Below are 19,097 nucleotides of genomic sequence, written 5' to 3'. Positions count from 1 at the left end.
AGGTGCCTGTTAACACCAAGATTAAACCCTGTGTAAGCAAAGCCCTCTGAAAACCTTCCATACTTTACCCCAAAGTCCTTACCACCCCGCTTTTACGATGCTGATGTATGAACTCTCACCCCTGGCGGCTCGGCTCCTGGAGCCACTCCTTTTGGAGTGCTCCTAAATACAGCGAAAGCAAACTTTTCTGCTGTTCCTCTTTCTATTGTCAATTAAATTGCAGTCCTCTCCACCTCCCCACCACTCAGATATATTGGTAAAGAAAAGCTTTCCTAGGCAGGGCATGGTAGCTCATGCCTGTAATCCAACACTTTGGGAGGCCAAGGCGGGCAGATCACCTGAGGTCGGAAGTTCGAGACCAGCCTGACCAACATGGAGAAATCCCATCTCTCTTAAAAATATAAAGTTGGCCGGGTGTGCTGGTGCACCTGTAATCCCAGCTACTCGGGAGGCTGAGGCAGGAGAATCACTTGAACCCGGGAGGCGGAGGTTGTGGTGAGCCGAGATCACACCATTGCACTCCAGCCTAGGCAACAAGAGCGAAACTCCAACTAAAAAAAAAAAAAAAGGTAAACCTTTCAAAGCTGGGAACACTTGTGGTGTTTTCTGGTGGTTAACTCTATTATTCTTCTTTAAAATCCTACAGTTTTCCTTTTATTACTATTCTATAAATCCTCAGTTCATTTTGATTCTTTTATTCCTTATCTTTACAATTTCAAATAATAACCTCAAAACTCCGTTTCTTGTTTTGTCAATTTAATTTGCCCTTGGGCTGTGTGAGAGCATCAGCACCTGCTGTTCGGTCACCGGCACAGCGGCCCCCTCCTAGCTCTGGCCAGCAGCACTCCAATTTTGACAGTACTGAGACTTGCCCACTTGCATTCTATTCTGCAACTATATTGGGTTTGTCCATGTTTTTGTCTAACTGCTGCTTCTACAAGATAAAAATCAATATGCATCAAATGCATTATATTGACTACTATGTAAAAAGTGGTCATTATAGCCAGGTGTGGTGGCTCACACCTGTAATCTCAGCGCTTTCAGAGGCCAAGGCGGGTGGATCACCTGAAGTCAGGAGTTCGAGACCAGCCTGGCTGACATGGTGAAACCCTGTCTCTACTAAAAATACAAAAAATAGGTGACTGGGTGCGGTGACTCACGCCTGTAATCCCAGCACTTTGGGAGGCCGAGGCGGGCGGATCAACAAGGTTAGGAGATCGAGACCATCCTGGCTAACACAGTGAAACCCCATCTCTACTAAAAATACAAAAATTTAGCTGGGCATGGCAGGCAGCTGTAGTCCCAGCTGCTCAGGAGGCTGAGGCAGGAGAATGGCGTGAACCTGGGAGGCGGAGCTTGCAGTGAGTCAAGATGGCGCCACTGCACTCCAGCCTAGGGGACACAGCGAGACTCCATCTCAAAAAAAAAAAAAAAAAAAAAATTAGCAGGGAGCCTGTAAACTTGGGAGGCTGAGGCAGGAGAATCGCTTGAACCCCGGGAGGAGGAAGTTGCAGTGAGCTGAGATCGCACCACTGCATTCCAGCCTGGGTGAAAGAGCAAAACTCCGTCTCAAAAAAAAAAAAAAAAAAAAAAAGTGGTCGTTATAAACCCAAATGAAGTAGTTTCCCGATGCAGAAGTTTTTGAGTGTCTGCATCACCATAGTGACTTACTTTCTCCTATTTTGACAGCAGTCCTGAAGTCTTGGTTGTATGGATCTTGAAATGATCCTTCATGAGAAAACCCTAATCAACATTAAGGCCAGGCAGATAATCATCACGCTGAGGTCACTGTCCAAACCAAACATAACTGTCTCAATCCCAATCTGCAAAATAGAAATGTATTTTTTTTTTTTTTTTTTTTTTTTTGAGACGGAGTCTCACTCTGTCGCCCAGGCTGGAGTGCAGTGGCCGGATCTCAGCTCACTGCAAGCTCCGCCTCCCGGGTTCCCGCCATTCTCCTGCCTCAGCCTCCCGAGTAGCTGGAACTACAGGCGCCCGCCACCTCGCCCGGCTAGTTTTTTGTATTTTTTAGTAGAGACGGGGTTTCACCGTGTTAGCCAGGATGGTCTCGATCTCCTGACCTCGAGATCCGCCCGCCTCGGCCTCCCAAAGTGCTGAGATTACAGGCTTGAGCCACCGCGCCCGGCCTAGAAATGTATTAAAAACCTGAATCATGATGTGCTACAGTTTCTTCTCCGTAAGCATAAAATGCACTGTTTCCTGTTATATTGAATATTTGATCAGATTCTGCTTAAAAAGAAGAAAATTTAAAAAGCTTTCGCAAGTCCAACAGAGCTTATAAAAATAAAAAGTAAAAATAAAAAGCCTTCATCAGACATTAGGGGCTAAGGTTTTCTGTTTGTAATTAAATGTGCCATTAACAAGAATAGAGAATATTTGAAAAAAGAATTTTTTTTTTGAGACAGGGTCTCACTTTGTTGCCCAGCTGAAGTGCAGTGGCATGATCTCAGCTCACTGCAGCCTCAACCTCCTGGGTTCAAGCCATCCTCCCACCTTAGCCTCCTGAGTAGCTGGGACTACAGGTGTGCACCACTATGCCTGGCTAATTTTTGTATTTTTTGTAGAGATGGCATTTTGCCATGTTGACCAAGCTGGTCTCAAACTCCTAGGCTCAATCAGTCCACCTGCTTCAGCTCCCAAAGTGCTGGGATTACAGGCGTGAGCCACCATACCCAGCCAAGAATAGAGAATACTTAATCTCCATTTCTCTGTATAACATGCTGGCAAAATATTACATAATGCTCTTAGGTCCTTGGCCAATGAATATCTTCAGTCAATCATCCAATTAACCTTGGTGGTTCGTTATTACCTGTCATAACAATACAATACACTGTTTCCTCTACCTCCCACATTGAAGGTTCTTTAAGCATCAACAGTTCCATGCCGCTGAGTCCAACCCAGAATCAATGAAGAGCATGTTCTTCTACCATTTTTAAGCATGGAGTTTACCTTTCCTTCAAGTTCATAGTTCTCAGTAACTAGACCTATTTAATATGTACATATGCAGGCAGGAAACCTGATGCAAAAGGGTCTTATAAATGCACTTATGAACCTGGGCAAGCTGCTGTGTCAAAATATGCACAGTCTAACCTCTGGCTGAGTTAGCCACAACCAATAAACAGTAGATCCATGCAATTTTTATTTGGGAGTTATCTTTATAAAATCACAGACAGAACTAAGAAGCCACGAATGTGAAAAGGCACAGGAAATGTAAATGAGTGAACAGAGAGAATCAGACAAGATGGACGGAGGTAAGAGGTTAACAGGGAAACAGGCAGGTAAAGAGGGTAACAGGGAAATGAATGTGGGGATCAGACACTTTCTTTATCATTGAAATGGTCAGAACAGGGCTTTGGACTAGGCAAAGCCTCCATGCTGGGGCTTCCCAAATTTCGGCATGAATCAGAATCCCCTGGAGGCAGAGCTGCCAGATACAATACAGAACCCCAGGCCAGGCTCGGTGACTCATGCCCGTAATCCCAGCACTTTGGGAGGCCAAGGTGGGTGGATCATGAGGTCAGGAGTTCAAGACCAGCCTGGCCAAGATGATGAAACCCTGTCTCTACTAAAAATACAAAAATTAGCCGGGTGTGGTGGCACGCATCTATAATTCCTGCTATTCGGGAGGCTGAGGCAGGAGAATCACTTGAACCTGGGAGGCGGAGGTTGCTGTGAGCTGATATCGCACCACCGTACTCCAGCCTAGGCAGCAGAGAGAGACTCTGTCTCAAAAAAAAAAAAAAAAAAAAAAAAAAAAAAAAAAAAGAAAGAAAGAAAATACAGAACCCCAGCTAAAGGTGAATTTCAGTTAAACAACAAATCATTTTAGTATTAAACATGTCCCATGCAATAATTGAGACAAACTCATATTAAAAAATGATGTCACTTATCTAAAATTAAATGTAACTGTGTGTTTTGCGTTTTTGCTCTACCTACACTGATTGCTGTGCCCACACCCAGAGTTCTTGATTCAGTGGGATCTGGGATGGGGCCCAAGAATCTGCATTTTTTGAGACAGGATCTCAGCTCTGTTCCCTAGGTTGGAGTGCCGTGTCACAATCACTGGTCACTGCAGCCTCGATCTCCTGGGCTCAAGTGATCCTCCCGCCTCAGCCTCCCAAAATGCTGGGATTACAAGCATGGTCCACGGCACCTGGCCAAGAATCTGCATTTCTGACACGTTTCCAGGTGATGGCGGTGCTGCTGTGTGAGGATGCCCTTTGAGAATCCCTGCTACAAAGCCCCTCCCAGTGTGGTGGCATTGCTGTGTGGTGGCCTTGCACTGCGGATCGCCCACCTGAGGAATGCTCTGTGAGCACTGGCTGTGTCGCCCTGCCACTGTGTCTCTGCTTCGCCAGAAACATGCGTTTCTCCACTTTCAGGCAGAAGCACCAAGTGCTCCTGTGAATTAATTTGCTCATTTAATGCTCATTACATTTAAATTTAAGTGTCATTGAAAGGACTTATTTTCCCACACTGGACCATGGCCCTCTCCATGCTCACTTCCTTAGAATAAAGAAGAGCATGAGGCTGGTGAAGGGGCCTGATGGATTATTGCATTGGCTCTGTCTGTGGTGACAGGCTCACAAAAATACTGTCACCATGGTATTTCTCAGCATTTGCTACATAGGAGCTTTTTCATACTTCAGGAAACATATTTACCATTTTAAAACCAAAGACATCAGCCTTCCATCAACATCTGTGATTTAGCTGTTACTAAACATTGTAAATGTATCAGTGTCTTGTTCCTTGGAAGTAGAACACCTACCATTGGACTCCCTTTACTCTAATTAACCAACGGCACCCCACATGAGTCGTTAATAACTAGTTGGCCTTTGTCCCCTTCGGAGGGGACATACATGGTACAGTTGCCAAGTCATGGACTCACTTTCTGACAAAAGCTTCTCCAGGATGCTCCTGGCTAGAGGCCGTGTGTGTCAGTTTGCTGTGGCAGATAATACTCTGTCCTCTGGGCACCCAAAATTCGTGTGTTGAAGTCCCAACCACCAGTGTCTAGAATGTGACTCTATTTGGAGGCAGGGTCTTTAAAGAGATAACAGGCCAGGCGTGGTGGCTCACACCTGTAATTCCAACACTTTGGGAGGCCAAGGCAGGCAGATCACCTGAGGTCAGGAGTTCAAAACCAGCCTGGCCAACATGGAGAAACCCTGGATCTACAAAAATTAGCTGGGTGTGGTGGCGCATGCCTGTAGTCTCAGCTACTTAGGAGGCTGAGGCAGGAGAATCGCTTGAATCTGGAAGGGAGAGGTTGCAGTGAGCCACTACACTCCAGCCTGGGTGACAGGGTGAGACTCTGTCTCAAAATAAATAAATTAATTAATAAAATAAAATAAAATAAAAAATAAAGAGATAACTAAGGTTAACCGAGGTCCTTAGGGTGGAACCTAATCCAGTATGACTGGTGTTCCCTATCAGAAGAGGAGATGAGGACACAGGGCAGGTGCGCCCATCTGCAAAGCAAAGGAGAGAGGACTCAGGAGACAACAACACTGCAGACACCTTGATCTCAGACTTCCGGCCTCCGGAATTGTGGGAAAACACATTTCTGTTGTTTAAGCTGCCCATTCTGTGATACAAAAAGCCCTCACTTAACATTGTCAGTAAGTTCTTGGAAACTGACTTTAAGTGAAATGATGTATAACAAAATCAATTTTCTAATCAATAGGCTAATTGATATAAACAAGAGTTAAATTGCTACAGCACACTTCTCCTTTTGCAGGGCGCACTCACACACGCCCACCCTCACTCACATTGGGACCTTGTAGACACATCAGTTCACCTAATGTGCACAATCTTGGGATCAAGGAGGAAACGAGGGCACCCAGAAAAAACCCACACAGACATGGGGAGCACATGCAGACAGACTCCAACACAGATAGTGGCCCCAGATGAGGATCAGTCTTTTCTCATCGACCTTACAACAAAGCCCTGTTGAGGCCAGGGGCGGTGGCTCATGGATATAATCCTAGCATTTGGGGAGGCTGAGGCAGTAGGATCGCTTGAGCCCAGGAGTTTGAGACCAGACTGGGCAACATAGGAAGACTCCAGTTTCTACAAAAAATAATTTTTAAAAATTAGCCAGGAATAGCGGCACAGGCCTGTTGTCCCAGCTGCTTGTGAGGCTGAGATGGAGGAAGATCACTTGAGCCATGATTGTGCCACTGCACTTCAGTCTGGGCAACAGAGCAAAACCCTGTCTCAAAATACATAAAAACAAAATGACCTTATTCTAGGACCTGCTGTACTTTGTTACAATAGCCCAAGCAAACTGAGACACCATGTAAAGGCCAGTTTTCCTTTACAATAAAGAAGACAATAGTGCACCTACCCCAGAGGTGACAACTGTAGGATTCCATTTGAAAGAGCAGGCAGGCTGCGCGCGGTGGATCACGCCTGTAATCCCAGCACTTTGGGAGGCCGAGGTGGGCAGATCATGAGGTCAGGAGTTTGAGACCAGCCTGGCCAACCTGGTGAAATGCCATCTCTATTAAAAATACAAAAATTAGCTGGGCGTGGTGGCGGGCACCTGTAGTCTCAGCTACTCAGTAGGCTAAGGCAGGAGAATTGCTTGAACCCGGGAGGTGGGGGTTGCAGTGAGCTGAGATGGTGCCACTGCACTCCAGCTTGGGTGACAGAGCAACTCGGTCTCAAAGAAAAAAAAAAAGAAAGAACAAGCAATTTTCACCTTACAGTAACCTGTGATTGAGGATCTCAGTTGCCCCTCTCAACAGATTTTCCTGTTTTATCCTTCAGTTCTTCTCTGGCCCTGACTGGAGACCAGACATAAGCACAAATCTGAGGGTTGAGTCCTGGTGTGGACAGGAACCATTTCCTCACCCCCACCACCCTGTGTGCGCTACCACTTGCTTCTGCCAAGAATCATCCCTGCCGTGAGCTCCTCCTTACTCATTATTTTTCTTCTTCCTTGCAACATGCAGAATTTCTCTCTCCTTATCCTGATGTTGATGAAAGGCAATAGTCTTTGCTAATTTGAAGTGTGATGAAACATACAGAAGAAAAAAAGATTTCTGATAAACACTCTTTGCTAATTAAGTATTTGGAAATCTGCTTGTACCAAAATAATATGACATTCCTCCCTCTGCCTTTTATTTCCTCTAATAGAATTGTTTTCCTCCACAGGTTCTTTTTTTTTTTTTTTTTTTTCAGACAGAGTCTCACTCTGTTGCCAGGCTGGAGTGCAATGGTGCAATCTCGGCTCACTGCAACCGGCTCCTGGGCTCACCGCCTCCTGGGTTCAAGCGATTCTCCTGCCTCAGCCTCCCGAGTAGCTGGGATTACAGGTGCCCGCCACTGTGCCCAGGTAATTTTTGTATTTTTAGTAGGGACAGGGTTTCACCATGTTGGCCGAGATGGTCTCAATCTCTTGACCTTGTGATCCGCCCGCCTCGGCCTCCCAAAGTGCTGGGATTCCAGGCATGAGCCACCGCGCCCGGCCAAGAGAGGTGCCTTCGTGATCATTAATTTCTCCACCTCACTTGGAAGATTGCTAGAAATCAAATAAAGTTTGTAATGTAGTTACATAGCTTTCACTGAACATTTTAAATACTTGAACAAAAAATTCATGAGGATTACACATAACCAAGCCCATTCCAAACTTTATGAAGACTTCATTTGTCAATCCCCCCCATAGTTAATAAATATTGTATTTTTTCATGACTCCCCCTTTTAATCATTATACTGACTCATACCACTCAAAACTGCAGTTTAATTATATTAGTTTTCTCTAATATAAAATTACATATTTAATTAACTTCCTTTCTCCCAAAATAGCAACCATCCTCTTTGATTAACCTAGCTGAGTCATGCAAAACCTTATGCTTATCTTGCTGTCAATTACAAGCGTATTTTAGTTTTAGGCAGAAATAGGTCACATTGTACCATGCAAAAATTATGGAGTTAGGGCTGAGCACGGTGGTTCTCGCCTGTAATCCCAGCACTTTGGGAGGCTGAGGCGGGCGGATCACCTGAGGTCAGGAGTTCAAGACCAGCCTGGTCAACATGGTGAAACCCTGTCTCTACTAAATACAAAAATTAGCCGGGCATGATGGCAGGTGCCTGTAATCCCAGCTACTCAGGAGGGTGAGATGGGAGAATCTCTTGAACCTGGCAGATATTGGTTGTGGTGAGCCAAGATCGTGCCACTGCACTCCAGCCTCGGCAGCTGAGTGAGACTCCATCTCAAAAAAGAGAAAAAGAAAATTACGGAGTTAGGAGGAAGGATGGCAGATGGATAGGAAATTAATTTCACAAGTAAATGGATCCCCTATTGACTCTGACAGACAAAATGTAAGAACAAGAATGCAAAAGTAAGACTTTTTTTTTTTTTGAGATGGAGTTCCGCTCTTGTTGCCCAGGCTGGAGTGCAATGGCACAATCTCAGCTTACTGCAACCTCCACCTCCCGGATTCAAGCGATTCTCCTGCCTCAGCCTCCCGAGTAGCTGGGATTACAAGGCATGCGCCACCACGCTGGCTAATTTTGTATTTTTAGTAGTTAATTTCTCCATGTTGGTCAGGCTGGTCTCGAACGCCCAACGTCAGGTGATCTGCCCGCCTTGGCCTCCCAAAGTGCTAGAATTACAGGCGTGAGCCACCACGCTTGGCAGTAAGACTCTTTTATATTCCTAGACTTTTTTTGCATGTATGGATCACTTTGATAACAAAAGGTCCCTTATTCGATAAAGACAGTTCATGACTATTTTATTCATTACCAGTTTATTTCATTTAAAATTTTATTACTTTTGAAATCTGGATGTCACAGATGAGGCTGTGTCATAACAGTTTAAGGTTAGAGCCCTCTTGCAAGGACAAGGATGTCAATGAGAGGTAAGGAGGGTTCCAGGCGCATTGGTGCCCACATAAAAGAGCGAGCTAGGGGCGGGGCGCAGTGGCTCATGCCTGTAATCCCAACACTTTGGGAGGCCGAGGTGGGCGGATCACCTGAGGTCGGGAGTTCGAGACCAGCCTGACCACATGGAGAAACTCCGTCTCTACTAAAAATAAAAAATTGGCCGGGCATGGTGGCTCATGCCTGTAATCCCAGCTACTCTGGAGGCTAAGGCCGAAGAATCGCTTTAACCCAGGAGGCGGAGGTTGCGGTGGGCCGAGATCGCACCATTGCACTCCAGCCTGGGCAACAAGAGCGAAACTCCGTCTCAAAAAAAAAAAAAAAAAAAAAAAAAAAAAAAAAAAAAAAAAAAAAGAAGAAAGGAAGAAAAAAAGAAAGAAAAAGAAAAAGCGAGCTAGGACCAGGCAGCTTGAAACACAGCGGGAGCAGTGATCGCCCAGGCCAGAGGCGCTCCCACAGCGCCCCCTGGTGGCCTACCTCTGGAGTAGAAGGATGAACTGTTCTTAGTAGTTCTGGCAATCTGGCCCCTGACCAGCAGCATCTGTATCACCGGGGAGCCTGTCAGAAATGCAAATTATGGCCAGGTGCGACGGCTCATGCCTGTAATTCCAACATTTTGAGAGGCTGAGGCGGGAGAATCGCTTGAGCCCAGAAGTTTGAGACCAGCCTGGGTCAAGACCAGCCTGGGTCACATAGCAAAACCCCATCTCTAACATCAGTGCACATTCCAATTTGAGAACCACTGTTCTGTTCTGAACGTGAGCTGGAAATGTAGGTTGAGCCACAATGACTACGGCTGCAGCCAATATATAAAGAAAGTTACAAGAGAATACCAGCTTTTTAACCGGGCGCGGTGGCTCACACCTGTAATCCTAGCACTTTGGGAGACCGAGGCGGGCGGATCACAAGGTCAGGAGATCAAGACCATCCTGGCTAACACAGTGAAACCCCATCTCTACAACAAAATACAAAAAACATGAGCCGGCATGGTGGCGGGCTCCTGTAGTCCCAGCTACTCAGGAGGCTAAGGCAGGAGAATCGCTTGAACCTGGGAGGCGGAGGTTGCAGTGAGCCGAGGTTGCGCCACGGCGTTCTGGCCTGGGTGACAGAGCAAGACTCCGTCTCAAAAATAAATAAATAAATAAAAATAAGAATAGCAGCTTTTTAAAGGAAAAATCATTTGGGACCCAGGTCTAAAAGCAATTCTTTGGGAGAGTGGGTCCTAACAGAGCAGACCCTGAGTACTGAAACTAACAGGTGATGCTGTGTGTTGGGCTGCATAGTGCCTCTCAAATGTCATATGTTGAAGTGCTAATCCCAAGAACCCCAGAAGGTGACTATATTTGGAGGAGGGGCCTTTACAGAGGTAATCAATTTAAAATGAGGTCATATGGATATGGGGGCCCTAATCCAATCTGACTGGGTCCCGTAAGAAAATGCTGGGTGTGGTGGCTCACGCTTGTAATCCCAGCACTTTGGGAGACTGAGGCAGGCAGATCACCTGAGGTTGAGAGTTTGAGACCAGCCTGACCAACATGGAGAAACCCCTTCTCTACTAAAAATACAAAATTGGTCAGGCACAGTTGCACATGCCTATAATCCCAGCTACTCGGGAGGCTGAGGCAGGAGAATTGCTTGAAAGGTTGCGGTGAACTGAGATTGCGCCATTGCACTCCAGCCTGGGCAACAAGAGCAAAACTCCGTCTCAAAAAAAAAAAAAAGAGAGAGAGAGAGATGAGGACGTAGACACACACAGTGGGGACAACCCTGTGAGGACACAGGGAGAAGACAGCTTCGGCCTTCTGCAAGCCAAAGAGAGAGGACTCAGGAGGAATCAACTCTGCCCACACCTTGATTTTGGACTTCCAGCCTCTAGAACATGAGAGAATAAATATCTGTTCTTTAAGCCCCTGTTGTGGCACTTTGTTACAGAAGCCCTAGCAAATTAACAAATACATGCAACAATATTCCTCAACAATGCAAAACTAGCTTTAAATAGGAATTTGTTAATCCCATCTTCAGAGTATTGTAAGGTCAAAATGTCTACATTTAAATTGATGAATGCAATTTTCAAGGAGGGACATCCCCTTTTTTTTTTTTTTTTTTTTTTTTTTTTGAGACAGTGTCTCGCTCTGTCGCCCGGGCTGGAGTGCAGTGGCGTGATCTCAGCTCACTGCAACCTCCACCTCCCGGGTTCACACCATTCTCCTGCCTCAGCCTCCCAAGCAGCTGGGACTACAGGCACCTGCCACTATGCCTGGCTAATTTTTTTTTGTATTTTTAGAAGAGACAGGGTTTCACCGTGTTGGCCAGGATGGTGTCGATCTCCTGACCTCATGATCCGCCTGCCTCGGCCTCCCAAAGTGCTGGGATTACAGGCGTGAGCCGCCGCGCCCGGCGGGACATCACTTTCAAACAAGTGGGATTTGCAAGTTCCTCTACCCATTGCATGCTTCTCAACATCAGAGTTAGGAAAGAGACAGGGGTGCCCCCTCTTCGTGGCACACACAAATGACCCCAGGAATGATGCTAAGCAAATAGGCCCTCCCCATGGGGAAGGCCCTGCTGCTGACTCTGCGTCATGAGCGGCAGTGCCACAGAATTAGACTCTGACCATGCCGCTTTACAGCAGTGGGTCTTTCCTGTACACTGACACACTCGTCCCAAGTGAAATGGCTTATGGAGAAACAGCTCTTCTCTGGGTGCTAACTTCTATGGGGCAACTAATTAGCGCTACTGCTTAGCATAATAAAGAGATACATAAAATATTTGAGATGGGAAACGTGACCATGACATATCAAGGCTAAAGACAACAGCTGCTTCCTGGAGGGTCAGGGCCTCTGCCAAGTATCAAAAGGACTGGTCTGCGGCAGGAACTCTGCTCCTCCCCTCCAGAACCCAGGCTCTCCACCTCTTCCCAGTTCCCTCCGCAACTGCCAGAGTGCCACCTGCTGGGGGCTCAGAGGAATTGCCCTCTGCCCCCAGGAATTGCCTTCTGCCAAATTTTGTCCCTTTCCTGGGAGCAGCCCGGATCAGATGGTTGCATGTGCCGCAAAGCCAGGAATTCAGAGGGGCCAATCTCCCCCAGAGTCCATTCCAGACAGCCAGCTACGGAGAAGACGTATTTCCTTGGGGTGGCACTGGATTGAAAGTCCTTCAGGCCGGGCGCGGTGGCTCACGCCTGTAATCCCAGCACTTTGGGAGGCCGAGGAGGGCGGATCACGACGTCAGGAGATCGAGACCATCCTGGCTAACACGGTGAAACCCCGTCTCCACTAAAAATGCAAAAAAGTAACCGGGCGTGGCGGCGGGCGCCTGTGGTCCCAGCTACTCGGGAGGCTGAGGCAGGAGAATGGCGTAAACCCGGGAGGCGGAGCTTGCAGTGAGCCGAGATCGCGCCACTGCACTCCAGCTTGGGAGACAGAGCAAGACTCCGTCTCAAAAAAAAAAAAAAAAAAAAGTAAGTCCTTCAAAAATGCTACATGAGAACTGCCAAGCGGTGTTAAACAAGACTAGGATTTAGGGGCAGCAGGTAGTAAGCCAAGAGCCCCAGCCCGCCCCCTCCTCTACTGCCCTTGCTTTCATAGGGAACATTTGCATTCTTCTCTGGAAGTGGAGAAAGTAACGCATAATAACTTTCTTTGACTGACAAGTATGTGTTTCTGCCATGAGCTAACAGGCACTGGACTGAGACACAGGAAAGCTTGCAGCGAATTCTAACAGTTCACTTCCCTCTTACAATGTGAATTCATTCAAATTAGACCTTCGAGTGAAAGCCTCTTAATTAGATGATTTCCTAAGTCCCCATTGATGTCTCTTTTCCCATACAAAGGCATCTACAAATGACTGCCTATTTGGTCCTGAAGTAGTGGCTTTGAGAAACAGGCTTCAGAGGGAAGTGAAACATAACCAGGTTAGCAAGCAATGCATCAGCTATTGAATGAATGAGTGCCAGGAAGTCACCTGAGGAGGTATCATCGAACTACTGCTGCTCTTGCAGCCTATTATGCAGATAACAGGAGAAAAAAGCTGCAGGATCTGGAGCCGTTTTCAAATAGTCATCAATGATCACCAACATGTGATCCACAAGCAGGTCCCTTCCTCGTCCCCAGAACATACCTTACCTTTTATTATCACTTATGGATTTTGCATGAATTTGCATGAAGTCTCTCCCATTACTCCTCAAACCTAATAAAAAGTTTCCAAAGCCCTTTCTAAGCCCTGCAAATCAAAACAACTTTGACTTGGCCAGGTGCGGTGGCTCACGCCTGTAATCCCAGCACTTTGGGAGGCCAAGGCGGGAGGATCACCCGTGCTCAGGAGTTCGAGACCAGCCTGGCCAACATGGCGAAACTCTGTCTCTACTAAAAATACAAAAACTAGCTGGGCATGGTGGTGTGCACCCGTAATCCCAGCTACTTGGGAGGCTGAGGCAGGAGAATAGCTTGAACTCAGGAGGCGGAGGTTTTAGAGAGCTGAGATCGTGCCACTGCACTCCAGCCTGGGCAACAAGAGCAAAATTCCGTCTCAAAAATAAATAAATAAATAAACTCTGGCGACCTGTATTGTAATGTACCTGTGTTATCTATGAGCTTCGAGGCTCACCGGCTATTATGTATCGTCCTGTCTTTCCATGTTCTTCCCTACATCTCTACTGAGCATCTTTCCATGGTTCAGGGATACTACATATTTCCTCCTGACACTTATAAAGGTGTATTTCATGGAAGAGCTATGTAGTAAATCCTAATTAATACACTTAAAGAATTTTTTAGGCTGAGTGCAGTGGCTCACACCTGTAATCCAAGCACACTGGGAAGCCGAGGCAGCGGAATCACCTGAGGTCAGGAGTTCGAGACCAGTCTGGCCAACATGGTGAAACCCTGTCTCTACTAAAAATATAAAAATTAGCCGGGCATGGTGGCCCACGCCTGTAATCCTAGCTACTAGGGAGGCTGAGGCAGGAGAATCACTTGAACCCGGGAGGCAGAGGTTGCAGTGAGCCGAGATCACGCCATTGCACTCCAGCTTGGGTAATAAGAGCGAAATTCCATCTCAAAAAAAGAAAAAAAAAAAAAAAAGAAAGAATTTTTAATCAAACGATCTGGCTTATTATTTTTGAATATATTACTTAAGTCTTCCTTCAGGACCCAGACAAAATTCCCATGGGATATCCACACATATACCCCTTCCCCGTCCCCCGTCCCCCTACCAACAGCCGGCTTCTCCCCTTCCGGGCACACACAATGCACAGGCCGTATTCTGCCCATATGTTCTTTGGCTTCATTTTCTCATACACAGATCAAGACCAGAACCAGCCGCTTGTTAAAGGATTTCAAGATGTTTAGCATATGCATGAGGAAGAAACACCCAGGGCCTGGAAGATGACTAGATTACCCATTTTCTTCTTACCTGTTTATTGAGTAATGGGCGGTAACTGCTTTCAGCCTGTAAGTAGGAAGTCGACTGATGCAAGATGACTCTTGAAATAAAAATAACCTCTAAAATGTGTTTAAATTGTCCCTGGATCTCTTTAATCAATGTGTGTATTAGCCCATTTTGCATTGCTAAAGGAATTCTTCAGACTGGACGATTTCTAAAGAAAAGAGGTTTCTGGGCTCACAGTTCTGCAGGCTGTATAAGCATGGTACCTGCATCTGCTCGGCCTCTGGGGAAGCCTCAGGACACTCACTCATGGCAGAAGATGAGCAGGGAGCAAGTGTGTCACGTGATAAGAGAGGAAGCAAAGGAGATGCCAGGCTCTTTTAAACAGCCAGCTCTTGCATGAATTAATAGAGCAAGAATTGACCCATTACCACAGGGAGACCACCAAGCCCTTCTGGAGGGATCCACTCCTGTGACACCTCCCACCACGCCCCACCTCCAACTTTGAGGATTATATTTTAACGTGAAATGTGGAGGGGTCAAGGTCCAAACCATGTCACTCTGACTGTAAATTGAGCTCAGAACCAAGCACATTCTGTCAGGCCTCTGAGCCCAAGCCAAGCCATCGCATCCCCTGTGACTTGCACGTATATGCCCAGATGGCCTGAAGTAACTGAAGAATCACAAAAGAAGTGAAAATGTCCTGCCCGGCCTTTAACTGATGACATTCCACCACAAAAGAAGTGAAAATGGCTGGTCCTTGCCTTAAGTGATGACATTTCCTTGTGAAAGTCCTTTTCCTGGCTCACCCTGGCTCAAAAAGCTCCCTCACTGAGTACCTTGTGACCCCCACTCCTGCCCACCAGAGAACAACTCCCCTTTGACTGTCATTTTCCTTTACCTACCCAAATCCTATAAAATGGCCCCACCCTTATCTCCCTTCGCTGACTCTCTTTTCGGACTCAGCCCGCCTGCACCCAGGTGATTAAAAAGCTTTATTGCTCACACAAAGCCTGTTTGGTGGTCTCTTCACATGGACACGCATGACACATTCTTTCTTTTATTTGCTTGCCACTGCTTCCATTTTGTTACAAAACAGCCCTTACAGAATATCAAATTGGCCGGGCGTGGTGGCTCATGCCTGTAATCCCAACACTTTGAGAGGCTGAGGTGGGTGGATTGCCTAAGGCCAGGAGTTCGAGACCAGCCTGGCCAACATGGTGAAACCCCATCTCTACTAAAAATACAAAAAATGAGCCGAGTGTGATGGCACGTGCCTGTAGTCCCACCTACTCAGGGGGCTGAGGTAGGAGAATCACTTGACCCGGGAGGTGGAGGTTGCAGTGAGCCCAGATCACGCCACTGCACGCCAGCCTGGTGACACAGAGAGAAACTCTGTCTCAAATATATATGATATATATGTTACATACATGATATATGTTACATATATGATATATATTATATATGATATATGTGATATGTTATATATGAGATATGTTATATATATGCTATATATCAAACTTTTTTTTTTTTTTTTTTTTTTTTTTTGAGACGGAGTCTCGCTCTGTTACCCAGGCTGGACTGCAGTGGCCGGATCTCAGCTCACTGCAACCTCCGCCTCCCGGGTTTACACCATTCTCCTGCCTCAGCCTCCCGAGTAGCTGGGACTACAGGCGCTCGCCACCTCGCCCGGCTAGATTTTTGTATTTTTTAGTAGAGACGGGGTTTCACCGTGTTAGCCAGGATGGTCTCGATCTCCTGACCTCGTGATCCGCCCGTCTCGGCCTCCCAAAGTGCTGGGATTACAGGCTTGAGCCACCGCGCCCGGCCCAAACTGTCTTTTTAGAACTCTCAGTCTTTAGTTACAAAAGTGAGACTTCCAAATTTAAAGGTAGATCTTTAAAAAAATCAGATCTGGGAGAGAAGTGGAGAAAACAATTGGGCTAACTCCCAAACATACATCTATTGTTTCTTGTGCTTGTATTATAAAGGCGGGTCAGGTAAAACCAGAGGTGTTGATGTGGCAGGATTGACCACTGAGTTATTTGTGGTGAAGGAAATTGAAGAAATAAGAGGAAAGACAAACCACTGATTTTTCTCTAAAACAAGACTCTCAAAAATGGAAACTCATTTCTTTGAAGAAGCGGCGGGATTTTTTATTCTGCGCAAGCTCTGTGGGTAGCCTGGTTGAAGAGCCGCGCACATTGACTTGAGGGAAGGCTGAGGTGGGCAGATCACCTGAGGTCAGGAGTTTGAGACCAGCCTGGTCAACGTGATGAAATCCTGTTTCTACTAAAAATACAAAAATTAGCCGGGCGTGGCAGCAGGCTCCTGTAATCTTAGCTACTCGGGAGGCTGAGGCAGGGAGAATTGCTTGAATCTGGGAGGCAGAGGTTGCAGTGAGCCAAGATTTCCCTGTTGCACTCCAGCCTAGATGACAAAGTGAGACTCTGTCTCAAAAAAAAAAAAAAGAATTGATAGCCAGGCAAGGTGGCTCATGCCTACAATCCCAGCACTTTGGGAGGCCAAGGCAGGAGGATCGCTTAAGCCCAGGAGTTCGACACCAGCCTGGGCAACATGGCAAGAGCTCATCTCTAGTTATTTAAAAAAAAAAAAAAAAAAGAGGCTAGGCACAGTGGCTTGTGCCTGTAATCCCAGCACTTTGGGAAGCCAAGGTGGGTGGGAGGTCAGGAGTTCGAGACCAGCCCGTCTCTACTAAAAATAGAAAAATTAGCCAGGCGTGGTGGTGGGTGCCTGCAATCCCAGCTACTTGGGAGCCTGAGGTGGTAGGAGAATCGCTTGAACCCGGGAGGCCGAGGTTGCAGTGAGCCGAGAACGCGCCACTGCTCTCCATCCTGGGCGACAGAGCAAGACTCTGTCTCAAAAATAAATAAATAAATAAATATTAAATTAAATTAAATTAAAAGAATTAAAAAAAAGATAATGCCTGTTGACCAGGGCTTCACTGGACTTTTGGCTGAAACAATTACACATGGCCCCCCATGTGGGGTCTCTGCATGGACTAGTTTGGGCTTCTTCATGACACAGCTTCCCAAGAAAACCAGGTGGCAATAACCTTCTTTTATGACCTCATTTTAGAAGCTGCAGAGAATCAACTTCATCCTAGTCAATCCCATGCAAATCTAAGGGGAGAAAACAGAGACTCTAGTTTTTAAGTGTCAAAATTATTGCAAGAAGAGGGTATAGAGTTAGAGATATTGTAGTAGCCAACATTGGAAAAATCTAATATGCCCTTAACAGGAAATGAGAAAACAGCAATCAACTTTGAAAGCTGGAAAAATCAAGAAGAGTAATGATTAATTTTGCAAACCTAAGAAAGATTTTTTTTTTTTTTTTGAGACAGAGTCTCACTCTGTTGCCCAGACTTGGAGTGCAATGGCACAATCTCGGCTCACTGCAACCTCCACCTCCCAGGTAGAGACGGGGTTTCACCGTGTTAGCCAGGATGGTCTCGGTCTCCTGACCTTGCGATCCACCCGTGTCGGCCTCCCAAAGTGCTGGGATTACAGGCGTGAGCCACCACACCCGGTGTCATTTGCCTTTCAAGTTCTGTGTATCCCATCTTCCATTAATAGCAGAGTTGGCTCTTTTCTATTGTTTTTCTTATTTTTATGCTTTTCTCTTTTTATGTATTTCTTTATGCTTTTATTTCCCCCTAACTGAGCTGGTCACTCACAGGCCATCTTGTAGTTCAGAAACCAGGCTCCATGAGAGAAGAAAGCTGGTCCAGGTCCCTATGTCAAGAAAGTGTGGGAGCCAGAATTGAAACCCAGGCCTGTGGAGGGAAGAGCCTGCAAGGGCCCTTCTCAGATCAGACAGCATCTCGGTTCAGAAAGAGCCTAGGAAGTGAAGGGGATGCTTCAGGGGGCTGCTAAAGTTCCCAAAGGCCATGGAAAAGCAAGCTGACTGCTGCCCATTCCCGCTGCCGGGCAGCTCTGCTCTCATGCCTTCTTGTGGCATTGGCAATGAGATATCCAGAACCTCTCCTCACTCAACAGATTCCTGAAAGTGATCACGGTACACTGGACTGTGGGACTCTGCCTTCCAGGATCTCACAGTCTGGTGGGAAATCTTATAGCCCGCTTCAGCTTAGACTGTCATTTTAGGAAGGTAAGTGGCCATAGATGTGCAGGAGCTGCAACTCCAAAGATGTCTACTGATGAACACATGAGCCCTTCGGCATCAGAGCCTGCAGCAATGATGTAGGTCCAGTGTTGGACTTCAGGCTGTGTAGCCAGAGCCTGACAGCCAGGAGCCCCACCCCACCGACCAATCCCTGCATCAGACAAATGGGGAGGAGAGATGGATTACATGCACAATTACATGTCAGTTACATGCTCAATGCCCGAATGTGTCAGCTCTTTCCTAACTTCCCAGGTTGATAAGGTAACCTGGGGATAAAACATGGGAGTATGGTGACTCACGCCTGTAATCCCAGCACTTTGGGAGGCAGAGGCAGGAGGATCACTTGAGTTCGAGATCAGCCTGGCCAATATGGCTAAACCCCGTCTCTACTAAAAATATAAAAATTAGCCTGGTGTGGTGGCACATGCCTGTAATCCCAGCTAGTCGGGAGGCTGAGGCAGGATAATCACTTGAAATCGGGAGGCGGAGGTTGCAGTGAGCTGAGATCATGCCATTGCACTCCAGCCTGGGCGACACAGGGAGACTTGTCTCAAAACAACAACAACAACAACAACAACAACAACAAAACAGGCTAGGTGCAATGGCTCACGCCTGTAATCCCAGCACTTTGGGAGGTTGAGGCAGGTGGCTCACCTGAG

This window comes from Macaca thibetana, chromosome 15, assembly GCF_024542745.1.
Source record: "Macaca thibetana thibetana isolate TM-01 chromosome 15, ASM2454274v1, whole genome shotgun sequence".
In the NCBI taxonomy this organism is placed as follows: Eukaryota; Metazoa; Chordata; class Mammalia; order Primates; family Cercopithecidae; genus Macaca; species Macaca thibetana.
The sequence above is the reverse complement of the archived record's forward strand: the minus strand, read 5'-3'. Positions refer to the sequence as shown.